The following is a 15,098-nucleotide window of genomic DNA, read 5'->3' on the forward strand; positions in this document are numbered from 1 at the left end:
GATGGGGAGGCAATGCCATGTTGAGAGAGTAAAAAGGTAAAGGTTTCCCCTGACGTTAAGTCCAGTCATGTCTGACTCTGGGGGTTGGTGCTCATCTCCATTTCTAAGCTGAAGAGCCAGCGTTGTCCGTAGACACCTCCAAGGTCATGTGGCCGGCATGACTGCATGGAGCGCCATTACCTTTCTGCCGGAGCGGTACCGATTGATCTACTCATGTTGGCATGTTTTTGAACTGCAAGGTTGGCAGAAGCTGGAGCTAATAGCGGGCGCTCAATCCGCTCCTGGAATTTGAAGAGAGTAGATAGCTCAATTTTGACAAAGTGATAGGCACTCAGTTGTGCCTCTTAAGGTGCTTCTATACAGAATATATAATCCATTTTGGAAGTCAGTTCAAAAGGAACCTATTTCTCTGCAGGTTGTTCAGATTGCCATGCTTGGAACCAGTTTGAGCCCAACAAAATCATTACATTTACCTTAGAACCAGGCGTCCAAACACTTTGCAGGTTTTTTCTATTTCTGTAGCAGTGTGTATCAGTGCACGAGACGCATATCTAGTGGGGGGGAAAGAGGAGCAGCTGAGGTAATCAATTCCCACTTCCAGGGGGTCAATTAACCCCCTGCTATCCAGCCATAGCCTTTGGGTGTTTTTCAGCAGCCCGTTTTAGTTTCTTTATTCTACTTCAGCAAGTGTCTACAATGCGCTTTGCATTTGCAGAGCCAAATTTGCCCTGGATCTGGTACACACTGTCATCTGCTATAGCACATTTTGGGGGGGGCTGAATCCAGACTTTCCTAGAACCTTTTAAAAATGTTATATCACCCTTGCATTGAAGCATGCACCAGCAGTGTATGTTTTGTGGCCAAGGTGGAGTTGTCAGCTTCAAACTGCATTATATGGTTAGTTTAGAAGTGTCTGCAATCTATTCAGGAATACGTTTACAGCATCTCCGTCCCATATTCATCTTTGCAACCCTAAATCCCCCACTTTCTACTAATTTGGCGGGGACAGTGGGGGGAGATTCTCAAAGCATAAACTCAAGAAAGAGGTGGGTTAATTTTTGGGAACAGGGATCAATAATAACCCTGTCACACTGCTATAGGCCACACTGCCATATTCAAAGCATGCAAGAGTTACATTACATCATTTCTGGAAATTCTGTCACACATTGGTGACAAACTGGCATAGGAGCCTCTATCACACAATGGTGTGCACAGCCCATTGCCACCTACCTGCAACAAACCTTCCCCTGCTATTGACAGACAAAATTCTCAATGGGTGCTGGTTGTGCTGCAGTACCAGGACTTACCTATGCCTGATTTGCTTATGTGCCATTATGTTGACATGGAAGTAATGTCAAGGAACAGATCTATTTGGTTCTCCCTACCTCCTCCACTCCCTCTCTCTTTAATTAAAGATTTTTATCTTATTTATTTAACTAAAAACTTCATGAACTGCAGAACTTTTGGAAGGCAACAGAAAATCCAGCCACAGGACCATGGAGTGGCAAAGTGTAATAGCTGTAGCATTACAAAGAGGTACAATAGCAAAGGTGGCCATCCCAGTAAGTTGCCAAGATGTGTGATTGCGTGAATGCTGCAGTATGGTAACATCATGCAATAAAGTCCTGTGTGTTATTTTGTTTAACTTTGAAACATGTGGAAGGGGCCCAAGGATAAGCAAAATATAAAATGCATTTCTGGCCATTTAGGGATCACCTTTGCAGGGACTAGGGAGAGAGAATCCGAAAATACAGTGCACCAAAGTTATCATCCATTGATACCAAAATCCTTGGATATTCAGAACCCATTATATACAATGGAATAGTAAATGGTGTTTCTTATATAAAATAGGGAGGTGGGGGGAATCAAGGTTTGCTTTCAGGAAAATTAAAAAAAACTTTTTCAAGTGATGGATGCAGAATCCATGGATAAAGAGGGCTGACTGCCTTGATAGGATGGGTGGGAATTGATGGAATGCATGGATTGATTGGTAGCTTCATGGTCTTTGCCCCTGACATAGTATCTGGAAAGGTAGATATTAATGGAGACATTCTTAGAGATTCATAGAATCCTAGAGTTGGAAGAGACCACATGGGACATCTAATCCAACCCCTTGCCATGCAAGAAAAGCACATTCAAAGTACCTTTATATAACCTAGTCCTATGCAGATTGGTCTTTAAAGATTAGCAGGTCGATTTAATCCCCAATAGAGAGTGTTAGCCAATGCAGATGGTCACACAACTGTTGTGAACAATATTCTCTTTATCTTTTGCTTTTCCAAAATATTTTTCCCTTTTAAATGACTTCATGAAAGATGTTTCATTAATGGAGAAGGTCTTTTTAATAACAAAGGAAAAACTCTGGGCATCCATTGTCAGATGTCAAAATGAATCTGTATGCGCTCATGAACCTACTGCTAAAAGTAATACTATTTATAGTATCTTTGCTCAGCTAATGCATTTCTATTATTCTTTCTTTTTATTTGTTCAACAAAGCATTGTTATATGAATGTATTGCTAATATGTGTGTCAACAATAAGGTTTTGAAACATTTGGAACATTTTGCAGAGTGAACAAAAAGTTACACTTGAATAGTATGTTTAATTTTCATTTCACTGCAAGTGAATTTTACTTAGTACACTATATGTAGTTTTAAAATTAACTATATTAGAAATATAAAAGTCCTTGCTTAAGATCAACGGAGAAATTAAAGTGTGATAGTTGAGTATCCAAACAGCCCAAAGTAGATCTTTTCTTTTTAAGAAATTTGCTTTAGCTCCCTAAATGTTAAGGAATTAATAGAAAGTTCAAGAATTTGTTCCTAATAATTTTTGCTGTATATTTGTGTGTTGGGATAAGACTCAAGGAGACCAGAATTTGAATCTCTGCTCAGGCATGGAAACTTAATGGGTGGCCTTGGGTCACTCTGGCTCAGCCTCAGAGGAAGGCAATGGTGCACTATTCTCAAAAGATGTTGTTGAGAAAACTCTGTGATAGGTTTGACTTAAGATCATTATGATTTGGAAATCACTTATCGGCACACAACAAGAGCAACAACCCTTTTACAATAACCTTGGGCGATTCTGTCTCTAAGTGTATATATCTGGGTAAGGTTATAGGCCAGAGGCCAGAATTAGATTGGTGCTCTAGTTGTAGTACGTTTTCAGTATCGTCTAGTGATGCCAAGAGAAGATGGACAAAAATCTACTGGCTCCGAGCAGCCAATTCCTTTAAAGCTTGACTTTCTTCATGGCTGCAGTACCCGCAATCTTTGTCCCCCTGACACTTTGCCTATGTTAGTTATACCAGTTATTTATTTATTTATTGTGTCAGAAGTGAATTGAGAATAGAGTTATAATGAATAGAAAAACCACAAAGTTAAATTTCCTTGACCAGAAGCTGGCCACTTGGAGTGCCTCTGGTGTCACAGTAAGAAGGTCCTCCATTGTGCATGTGGCAGGGCCCAGACTGCATTGTAATAAATGGTTTGTGGTTTGCCCTTCTCCACATTCGCATGTCATGGACACCACTTTGTAGCCCCATTTCTGAAGGTTAGATCTGCATCTCGTGGTGCCATAGCATAGTTTGTTCAGCACCTTCCAAGTTGGCCAGTCTTCTGGGTGTCCAGGAGGGAGTTTCTCATCTGGTATCAGCCACTGATTGTGGGTTCAGGTTTTAACCTGCCACTTTTGGACTTTCACTTGCTGAGGTGTTCCTGCTAATATTTCTGTAGAATCTAGAAAGCTATTTCTTTATTTAAGGCATTGGCTTGCTGGCTGTTATCTGAACAGAGGATGGGCCGGATATGCTATACCAATATTGTGCTTTAACAAGATTCTGCCAAGAATATTTTTGTAATAAGATAAGAAGGACCTAATTAAGGAGTTAAAAGGTCCTGTATGCAGTGCAAGTTCCTAATTCCCCCCACCACCCACAAACGTATAGCAGTTCTCTGTTCTAGAACTCATCATCTTCCATGATTTTTCCACTTTGAATGCATATAATAATAATAATAATAATAATAATAACAACAACAACAACAACTTTATTTTTGTATGCCACCACCATCTTCCCGAGGAGACTCAGAGCGGCTCACATGGGGACAAGCCCAATCAAATCACATTTACATCATAAAATCAACAGTTAAAACAACGAGCATCATACTAAAAGCAAGTTTAACAAACCATAGTTTAAAATAACATAATTATAAAAGCATAACATATTAACAATTATTCACAAGCCTTTAAAAGGTCCAGTATAAGACATGAATGGGTAGTTATCAAACTCATTTCAAGTTAGAACTGATAAAAAGATGTAAATATCAGAGTAGAAATATACATGTGATATGAAAACACAAGGTAGGGAAAATTATCCTGAGATGGAAATCATCTGTAAGGTGGCAGGGCGGATTTCAATGTGAGTAAGGGCCAGGTTATAAAGGATTTGTCTAATTGAATGCACAACAGAACATTCATGTTTTTAACTGCTTACGAAAGGCAGTGAGGGTCGGAGCTAACCTTATCTCCCTGGGGAGGGAATTCCAGAGCCGGGGAGCCACCGCAGAGTAGGCCTTCTCCCGTGTCCCCACCAACCGCATTTGTGAAGGGGGAGGAAGTGAGAGAAGAGCCTCTCCAGAAGATCTTAGAGATCGCACAGGTTGGTAGGGAAAGATGTGGTCACGAAGATAGGACGGTCCCGAACCATTTAGGGCTTTATAGCTAAGAACCTTCACCTTGAATTGGGACTGGAAACTTAATGGCAGCCAGTGGAGCTGTTTAAACAGTGGAGTTGACCTCTCCCTGTATTACATAGACAATACCCACTAATATTAAAATCTCTGCTTGCAAAAGCTAAAGTGCATTGACTTCATGTGAACTTACTTTGGGACACATGTAAATAATACTTGTGTACTTGTTAAACTATATTGTTGTTGACCTGGAACATATCTGATGATCAGTATGGTTGCATCCTCTTCCTCCAATTTCCTCCAGAATCTTATATACAGTATCCATTGGTGTCCATGAGGATTTGGTTCTAGGATAAAAATCTGTGGATGCTCAGGTCCCATTGTGCAGAATGGCATAGTGAAAGGGTATTTCTTCTTTCAAAAGGCAAAATTAAAAATTGCTGTTCAGAACTTTCTTTTGAATATTTTCACCAATTCGTGGATATGGAATCCATGGACATGGAGGACCAACTGTAATCCTCCACTTCTCTTCTTCCTCCATTTTTTTTCCTTCTCACCTGCAAAATCATTTTTTTAAAGAAAATGATACAACTAAAAGTGAATGGGATAGTCTGTACTTACATAATGTTGGATGAGCAATATAAGATGCAATTCAGGAGTTAAGAGAAATGTTTACATTTTTATCAGCATGCAGGTAATTTGGTAGTTAAATGTGAAAAATACTGTAATATTCAGTATTCATAGGCATACACAATGTTCATTCACAAAAGCGTAATAGCAATAAAAATAATAGAATACAATAGATTAATTATTTAGTAATGTGTTGTCGAAGGCTTTCATGGCCAGGATCGCAGGGTTGTTGTGTGTTTTCCAGGCTGTATGGCCATGTTCCAGAAGTATGCTCTCCTGACGTTTCGCCCACATCTATGACAGGCATCCTCATATACCTCACAACCTCTGAGATGCCTGCCATAGATGTGGGCGAAACATCAGGAGAGAATACTTCTAGAACATGGCCATACAGCCTGGAAAAAACACAACAATCCTATTTATTAATGGCTATCAGAATTTCAAATTAAAAACTTGGAATATCCAGAATTCATTAAATCAGTGCAAACATCATCGTTGCTCTTATATTTCAGTGGTAATTAAAGATGATATAAAATGAAACCTTATCCTTTATAAACCAGTAAACTAAGCAGAGTGCATGCTGTATCCATTTTTATGTATTCTATTTATAAGGGGAGGGGGGTGCCAAACATATCTTATATTCGGTCAAGCATTTTTTTAAAAAAAAATGAAATTAGAAAATAGTTTAGTTTCATATCATCTTCAATGCTGTTATTCAAAAAGAACAAACATTGTCAATTTTTGCTGAATATTTTTTTGTACTGTAGACCTTTTCTTGCTTATGGGACATGCCAGCTTTGACAAGATGAAACTCTTCCAGAGTCTCTTCAACCTTCTGATAGGGGACATAGCATTCATTACTTCCACAAATGAGCAATTAATATTTTATCTGCAATTAACAGGTTAATTGTTCTCTCTAAATCAGCCTCCTGAACAGGTCCATGCAAACATCTCAACAGGGTAATGTTCAAGGACCTTAGGGCCTATAATTTACACTATTTAGTACAATGCAAATGTTCTAAAGCACACTGCCAAAATACCTATATCAGAGCTAAATGCACCTTTTCAAATCACTGTCAGAAATTATTTTCAATACAGTTTTAAGTACTTTTGATAAGTACACTTTTTGAGCTTGAGACAATTAGTTTAATGGATACATTTTTCTGAATACCACATACTGCTGCAGCATAAGTACCCCTTAAATCTTTTCCCCCGTTTTTAAAAGAAATTTTAAAACATTCAAGTACGTTTTAAAATGGGCATGTAAAACATTATGGAACTGAGTGTGAAGCAGATATGGTTATAAAAAAGGGGATGGATGAAGATGTTTTTGATGCAGACATCCCTAATCCAAAGTTAGTAGTGTGTGTCCCAACAGACAGCGGTTCTCCAAGTTTTCCCAAAGGATTTCTCCCTGTTCGGAAGTGCTGAGTATGGAACCTGGAATCTTCTGCATGCAAGATATGAGCTCCACCACTGCACTCTGGTTCTTCTCAAATAAATCCATATCAAATTTGCAACATCATTATAGATGAAGGAAATCATCCAAGTGCTTTCAAAATTATGCCCGCCGCAGTCCATTACATAAACCTTCTCCCCAATGCTAGGAAGATTACTCCATTCCCAGGGCAATCCTGAAAAAAATTAGTTCAGGATGCATTTATATCAGTTGTTTAATTTAGGACAAGACTGAGGTCCTATCTACACTGCCATATAGTCCAGCTTCTGATCCCAGATTATCTGCTTTGAACTGGATTATATGGCAGTGTAGACCCATATAATCCACTTCAAAGCAAATAATCTGAAATCAGATAACTAGATTATATGGCAGTGTGGATCCAGCCTGAGAATCAACCATGATAGTAGCCAAACCCACTGAGAGTTTGTGTCCAGCAGGCCAACTGGGCCAAGATCCATCAGCTCTGCTGGGTGATCCTCTTTAACATATGTCACCATCACCACCCTTTAATGGCCACAGAGCTGCCGTAAGCACCTGATAGTTGTCTGTTATATTATTGCGATCATAATGAGGTTTCCATGAGATTAGTGCTTGATTGTGTGGGTGCTCCATTGTGACCTCAGCAGACACGACTGCAATGGACATGGCTTCAACGGCCAGGCTCTGTGGCTGGTGCAGAGCATCCCTTTCCTTCACTGATCAGCAAAAGAAAAGGGTGATAGCAGGGGTGTGTGTGAGGACAAAAGGATTGCCCTGAAATGGGCCAGATCCAACTGCCCAGATGGCTGCAAATCCCATAGATACTCCAGAATTTCCTACAAACTCTGAAGTATCCCTGACTTTGGTTAGTATGGAAAGTCAGGTTAAGAGCAAAAATCCTTAGATCAATGGTTCTCAACCTGTGAGTCCCCAGGTGTTTTGGCCTACTACTCCCAGAAATCCCAGCAAGTTTACCAGCTGTTAGGATTGCTGGGAGTTGAAGGCCAAAACATCTGGGGAACCACAGGGTGCGAACCACTGCCTTAGATACTGGAAGTCACTGTGCCAAATTCAGGGTGAGCGTGAGTTTGTTGTTTTTTTATTACTTGTAGAGACAAGCCCTTATAAAACTGAAAATGAACACAAAAGAGAAATTCTGGAAGTACACACACACACACATATTGAATGAACAAAATTGTAATTGGACTACTGCATTTATTACATGAATGAAAAGCTAATTTAGAAAAGCAGTCTACTGTGATTTGAACACACTGAAGAGGGTGTTTTAAAAAAATAATAATCAACCAGCACCAAGGTGTACATATTAAATAAGTTGTACATAGTAGAAGGACCACATAGCTGTGCGTCTTGAGATTATTTGCGTTTTAAACTTCATATTACAGTTGAAATTTGCAAGCTGGGGAAAAAAACAAAGGTAAAAACTGCATCCAGAAATAGCTGATGCAGAACAACAAAATGTAAGAGAGGAAGCAAACAGAGGAGAAATGTCTGGGGTGAAGAAACAGATTTGGAGATAGAAAGACAAATCTTTATTATCTTACAACCCAATATTGTGGTTCTCCATTATTTACAGAGATGTGCAATTTGGCCAAAAGGCATGTCATATGGGGTCTATTGTTGGCTGACCTCTCATTCTTTTTACTGGGAAGTTACTCAAATGGGGAGGGGCGTTTCCGTTTTCATTTGGCAAAGATTTGGCCCATTGGATACCATGGGAGACTTTAAAAGCTCAACTCTCAGTCATTTTAAGGCCTATTTGCATGAAACCTACCTCAGTTTTAGACCCCCATTGACAACTACAGACCTGCAAAGTTTAAGAACAATTCACCAATCTATTGATTTTAAAGAATTATTTTAAGTTTTAACCATAACATTTTTTAAAATAAAACAAACTGCAATAGAGGGTTCTGGGAACTGTATTCGTTGGTTGTGTCCATTCTCAGCTAGTCACAGCACGGATACCACCAGGCTTTTTATTGGCTGAGAAACAGAAGGAGAGGAACAAAGCTTCAGCTCTCATTGCTAGAAGCTTTTTGTTAATTATATAGTGATCTCTGCTCCCGGGATCTTATGTAAACGGGGTACGGGGAAAGCAGATGCCTTCAAGATATATTTGATACAAATTTATACATTTAAGCATTGATACAGTACACAAGCAATACAAATGATACAAAAAGTATCATTTTTATACATTTATTATAGGGTTTAGAGGTTAGAGGTTAAGGTTCAGCTGCTGCTGGGTCCTACTGGAACCTCCAGCGGCTTTGTCATTTTGAAACTTTGAAACTGTGGAAAATGTATTAAAAATAAAGAAAAAATGTCTTGCTTTAAGTTTCCTTTTGTTCATAAAACCTTTGGGGAGGGAGGTGACGTAGCTCAACAACAGAGGTACCTGCACTCTTTGGCAGAGAATGTTAAAGACTTTGTAAAACTATAGCTTCCATGATTCTATAGATGCATCCCATTTATGAATGTGTGCTTATGACCCGCAGTGTGAGAGGTTTCAGAGCATCAGAGGCTGTGGTTATTGCATGATTACTTCAGTCTTTATCTGGGGGCATGAGATTGGCATTCATTCAGTCCCATTGCCTTTATACCCCTAAAGCCCACCCTAATGCAGGACTTTAAACACAAAACAAAACAGGGCTTTTAGTCATGATCTTAAAACTGGGTGATTTGTCAGTTCATCCCTGGTAAAATTCAGCTTCATCATGTGCATTCAAGTGTTTTCCTTCCTATGCCTTAATAATAATACCCATTCACTTCTTAATAATGATATTCATCTGTAAACGGGAGTGTTGGATGTATGTTGCAAGCTGCTCTGAGTCCCTTTGGAAGATGGGGTGGGATATAAAGCTTCATTCATTTATTCATGTCATTTCACGGGGCTTGTAAAACTTAGGATAATCACACATTTCTGTCTGCCATAGATTTGACACTTCTTCAATCCCCTGTAAAATGCAACTTTGTCTTCTGGGTGAACTCTCTGTGCAGCTCTAACCAACACACATCCTTGGCCATTTTCCTAGAAATTACAACTGTGTTTGTGTTAGGGAAAAGCACTGAAATTTTCTTTCTAACATTGCATTGAATGTTTTTGTATTTCATCCAAAAAGATCCAAGTTCCAATCCAGATAAAACCAGTTATTTTCCAAATAATTTGCATCCCCAATACTTGATGATACATTTCATTCACAAGGTGGAATGATTAAAAAGGCCAAGGATATTTGAAATTAAATATAAATAGCTTCATACTTTTAATTTTTCAGTTTTTAATGAAGCTGCATTGAGCTCCCTAAGAATAAGTGAACAAATGAATGAAATTTTATCCAGTTTAGAAAATGGTATTTTTAACATGGTTCTTAATTTACTTAATGATTATTCTTTTTATAGACTGGGCTACCAAATTGTCTTCATTACTATGGATCAAATGACTTCCTAGTACATAAAGACTAATTGCATTCAATTATGCAATTAAGTTATTATGCAATTATGGTTGTAATATGAATATTGCAATAATTGTTATTAGTAGATGTGGAATTTAGCTTCGAAGAAGAGTTAATGTTAATGTATGGAACTGTTGCGTTAAGAGAGCAAAATAGAGAAAGTATTAGTGTTGCGTTGAAACAGCTCGTTAGAGCAGAAGCAGTATGCTAGTAAAAGTTTGCTTTAGTTTGTTTTTAAAAATTAAATATTAATCCCTCAATTTGCATATTTGTGGAGAGGAAAAAGCAATCAATGGTATGTTCCATATTACAAAAGGAATAAACTTCCCAGAGAAACAGTAACTATTCTGCCAGAGACTACAGGAAGGAATATGCTTAAAATGCAGACTGAGACCATGAATGCAAATCTTTGCTTATTTCATTGCAGCACTGGAAAAAAATATTAAAACTTAAAAGTTTTCTCTGCACTGGACACGATTATTAGAACATTGTGCCTTCCCTTATATGTATTTTCTTTTTATCTGAAATTTTATGAGCTTTGTCGAAGACTTTCATGGCTGGAATCACTGGAGTGTTGTGTGGTTTCCTGGTTGTATAGCTGTATTCTAGCAGCATTTTCTCCTGATGTTTCTCCGGCATCTATGGCTGGCATCTTCAGAGGATCTGATAGTGGTAAAGCAAGAGTATATATACCTGTGAAATGTCCAGGGTAGGAGGAAGAACCAGCGTCTATTAACCAAGTGTGAAGGGTACAATTAGCAAGCCTGATTTGCAAGTGTTTGAGTGGGATCCATCCATAAGCATGTGAGTAACTGAGGGTGCTTCCAGACAGCACAAAAATGTGGATTTTAAATGGAAGACAAAAAAATCCCAGGACCTGAGCACATGTTCCCACAGACTTGTGGGTCCTGGGATTTCTTCCCCGGTGTTTTCACGGGCTTCCTCTGCATTGGAACAAGATGGAGGGATGATGGGGAACATCTGGTGGAAAGGAGCCCCCGGTGGTATAGTGGATTAAAGCCTTGTGACTTGAAGGTTGGGTTGTTGATCTGAAAGCTGCCAGGTTCAAATCCCACCCAGGCGCTGATGAGCTCCTTCTATCAGCTCCAGCTCCATGCGGGGACATGTGAGAAGCCTCCCACAAGGATGATAAAAACACCAAACATCCAGGTGTCCCCTGGGCAACGTCCTTGCAGACGGCCAATTCTCTCACACCAGAAGTGACTTGCAGTTTCTCAAGTTGCTCCTGACACACAAAAATAAATCTGGTGGAAAGGTTTTTGTTTTTTAAATCACTCAATTATGCCCTGGACCATATATGTGCATATGCAAATATCTTAATATAAATACAAGCAGATTTGCATGTGCGTATATGAGGTTCAGCACATAATAGAGGGAATTTTAAAAAAACTTCAGCCGGATTTCTTTCTTCCCCCAATTGTTTGTTCATACTCCGATAAATATTATAACGTTCAAAATAAACAGTTTCAGAAAGTTCTAATTGCTCTCCATTTGTGCTTCCTTTAAATCAACTGTGTGAGTGTTTCACAGTCTTATCATCAGATCAGCTGTTTCGGGCTTTTAAAAAATGGACATGTGCTGGAGCAGTCTCCACAAAAGGGAAAGAAGGAAATCACATGATTTTGGTGAGTGCAGGAATATACAGTGATGCGAATATGGACATTTTCCATCTAGAATTGGGATGAAAGGGGAACTTTTTACCCCGTGTTTCCCATCCATTGCAGTGAATCAGTGTGGATTTACCACTATTGTCATATTGTCCCCCCCCCCCCCTCTTTAGCTTGGAAAATCCCATGTTTTAGGTGCTGTGTAAATGCCTGGAGTCATCCTTTGTCTGGGTGGTGTTCACTGGCCCTTTATGAGCTTTTTTTCACCACAAAAATATTTTGTGTAACCCTCCACACCATTGCATGTTGTGTAAAAACCTAAGAGCAAATAAGAGATTATTCTGACTCAATAGCTTGGCTGCAAGTGTGAGGCTGTGGGAGTGCCTGTAGCTGTCTCCATTTAACCAGTACTTACACCAGATATATGTTGTCAGACAGTGTCAACTCAACTGTAGAGACACAAACAAGTTTCCAGGTACATTAATCTGGGTAAATCTTGTTAAACATCCCACAACAGTCGGTGAAAAAAAAATGATAATTTCCGTGGAGCTGGGCAGCCATGTTTACAGGCCAGAGAGAGAAGGGAGGAGCTATTGCATCATAACTAGGGGTACAGAAAGCCAAGAGGGCCAAACTAGAAAGCAAACACAGGATGGCAGATGCATAGACCATGCCCTGGGGCATGACAGAGATAATATATCAGACAAAAGCCAGGATAAAAAATAAGTTTAAATTAAATAAAAAGAAAAATAAATTCAATATTTTAGTTTCTTGTGAAAAAAGAATCTCAAAGCTAGTACAAAGCTAGTTCAATGTGCTGTCTCAGTGTGTTAAGACACCCATTATAGTAAAGAAAAATAATGAGAAAAACTGTTGATCTAGTTAAGATTAATTCAAGGAACATTTGAATTACCAATTGATAAACAAAAAGAGTTCCACTGAGTGCATCCCAGATTTTGTTCCTTAAAAAAAATGTCCATGTACATTTTGTTCATCCCAGAATATTTTATATCACCTCCTAGTATGATCAGAGACATTTTATACCAGCTCCTCAGATCAGTTTATTTTAACTCAGTTTAAAATAGAAAAGAACAGAAACACGTTTTGTAACTTCAATTAGTCTGGATGCACCTATAGTCTCTGAAGCTTGATCATGAACTTTGCTATTTCTCCCCCTTCAAAAAGTTTCCAGCATTGAGAGACAAAAGGATAGAGAGTTGTTGTTGTTGTTGTTGTGTGCCTTCAAATTGTTTCCAGTTTATTGAAAACCTAAGCAAAACTCTCATGGATTTTTCTGGTGCTAAGTATATGTCACTCACCCAAGGTCACCCAAGGGTTTTACATAGTAAAGCAGGGAATCAAACCCTGCTCTCCAGAGTTGTCCAATGATCAAACCACTAAACTACACTGACTCTCATATTGATAGATGATGATCATCATCATCATCTTTATTTATATCCCGCCCCCTCTAAGTGAAATCTATTATCATTTACAGTATAAATCTGTAACTGCACTTCTGGTCATGTGTTTTACACCTACTCTGGCTCATGTCATATCCCTAAACATAGCAGTGACAAGTACATGCTCAGGTCCCAAACTCCTATTTAAAGTAATGTCATCAGAGACCCCGTCTTCACTACACAGTGTAGAAGCCTATAAAACTGTCTACATTGAACTGCATTATTTAAGTCTACACTGGCCATATAATGCATTATGAAACTGCATTTTTTGGCAGTAGCGATGGAGCCTAAGTGCTACTGAACATGAAAGAACTTACTGTGGTGTAGGTATGTTTAGGACTGTATTTTAATCTGAATAGTTTGGATCTATATGGCTTAGGGAGAGTAATTGTGATGTACAGTAGACTCTCACTTATCCAAGCTAAACGGGCCGGCAGAAGCTTGGATAAGCGAATATCTTGGATAACAAGGAGGGATTAAGGAAAAGCCTATTAAACATCAAATTAGGTTATGATTTTACAAATTTAGCACCAAAATATCATAATATATTGAAAACATTGGCTACAAAAATGGCTTGGATTATCCAGAGGCTTGGATAAGCGAGGCTTGGATTAGTGAGACTCTACTGTAATGATTTGAATGTTGGACAATGACAAAGTTAAATTCCCTACCTTGGATGAATTACATCCTATCAGCATCAGAAAAACCCATGAGGTCACAATAAATAGGAAATATTGTATTGTTGTTTATATGCAGCACTTGGAGTGCTTCTGTGAGCTGCCCCAAGTCTCTTCGGGGAGATGATGGTGGGGTACAAATAAAGGTTTATTATTGTTTATTATTATTAAATACCTTGAAGACACATAATACTTAGAGATAAGGCTTTTTAATTGTTAGAATGTATCTATTGGAATAAGTTTGTAAGAAAGTTTTCAGGTATAGAGATCAAGGATCAAAGTCATAGGAATGAGGAAGATTTAGACAGAAATATGATACCAGAACATTGCTAACTGCTATGGATAAAAAAACGTAATCTTTATAATGGAATACTGAATACTAATGGAAGAAAGATCAATAAAAGAGCCCAAACCAGCCATTCCTTTGAGTTACTCTTTGAAGTCTGTTTTCTAAGCAGCTGACATCTATAATTGATACTGGGTAACCTTGAAGTTTATACTTTCATTGTGTTGTGAATGTTTTACTATGAATATAAATATTACTGAAAGTGCAGAACGAGGTAAACAAAGTTTTGCATACAATAGGGATGGGGAGTGTTGGTCCTTCATATATCATTTGACTGTAATTCCCATCAGCTACCATAGCCAAATTGGGTTTTCCAGCAACATTTAGAGGGTCCCTCATCTAGAGGGCCTGTAGAATCAGCTTCCTTTACATCACCACCCATCTATGAGATAGGACCTCTTCATAATGGGTTTTTTTGCTCCGTTTTTACATTTGTCAATAGGGCCTTGATGGGACCTGCCAAGCACCACCCACATTCCTCCCAAAGTGGAAGGGAAGCGTCACAAATGCTTCCTCCTCCACCAGGGAGAAGAAAGTGTTTTTCAGGTAGCTCCATTGGAACTACCTGCATTTTCCTTCTATTTCCCCATATGATGCATGTTGCTGCTCTTTCTCCTATATGATGGGGGAAGGAGGGAGGATGCCCAGGGCAATTGCCTGAGAAATGGACGGGGAGGGACGTGTGAAGAGGTCCCTTCTCTAGGGAGTGGGAAAATGCATGAGAATTAGGGGCCACATGGAGTTTTTCATATCTTTATGATGATT

At 38.8% G+C, this 15,098-nt stretch overlaps 1 long non-coding RNA gene across 1 annotated transcript; it reads right to left on the minus strand.

Moving 5' to 3' along the window:
- Positions 1 to 4,022: 4,022 nt before the first annotated feature.
- Positions 4,023 to 12,505, minus strand: LOC134295573 (uncharacterized). Its single transcript, XR_010002203.1, has 2 exons — positions 12,266 to 12,505; positions 4,023 to 5,244 (listed from the first exon to the last, which is right to left on the minus strand). It is a non-coding gene; the product is annotated as an uncharacterized LOC134295573 (long non-coding RNA).
- Positions 12,506 to 15,098: the final 2,593 nt, after the last annotated feature.

This window comes from Anolis carolinensis, chromosome 1, assembly GCF_035594765.1.
Source record: "Anolis carolinensis isolate JA03-04 chromosome 1, rAnoCar3.1.pri, whole genome shotgun sequence".
Classification (NCBI taxonomy): Eukaryota; Metazoa; Chordata; class Lepidosauria; order Squamata; family Dactyloidae; genus Anolis; species Anolis carolinensis.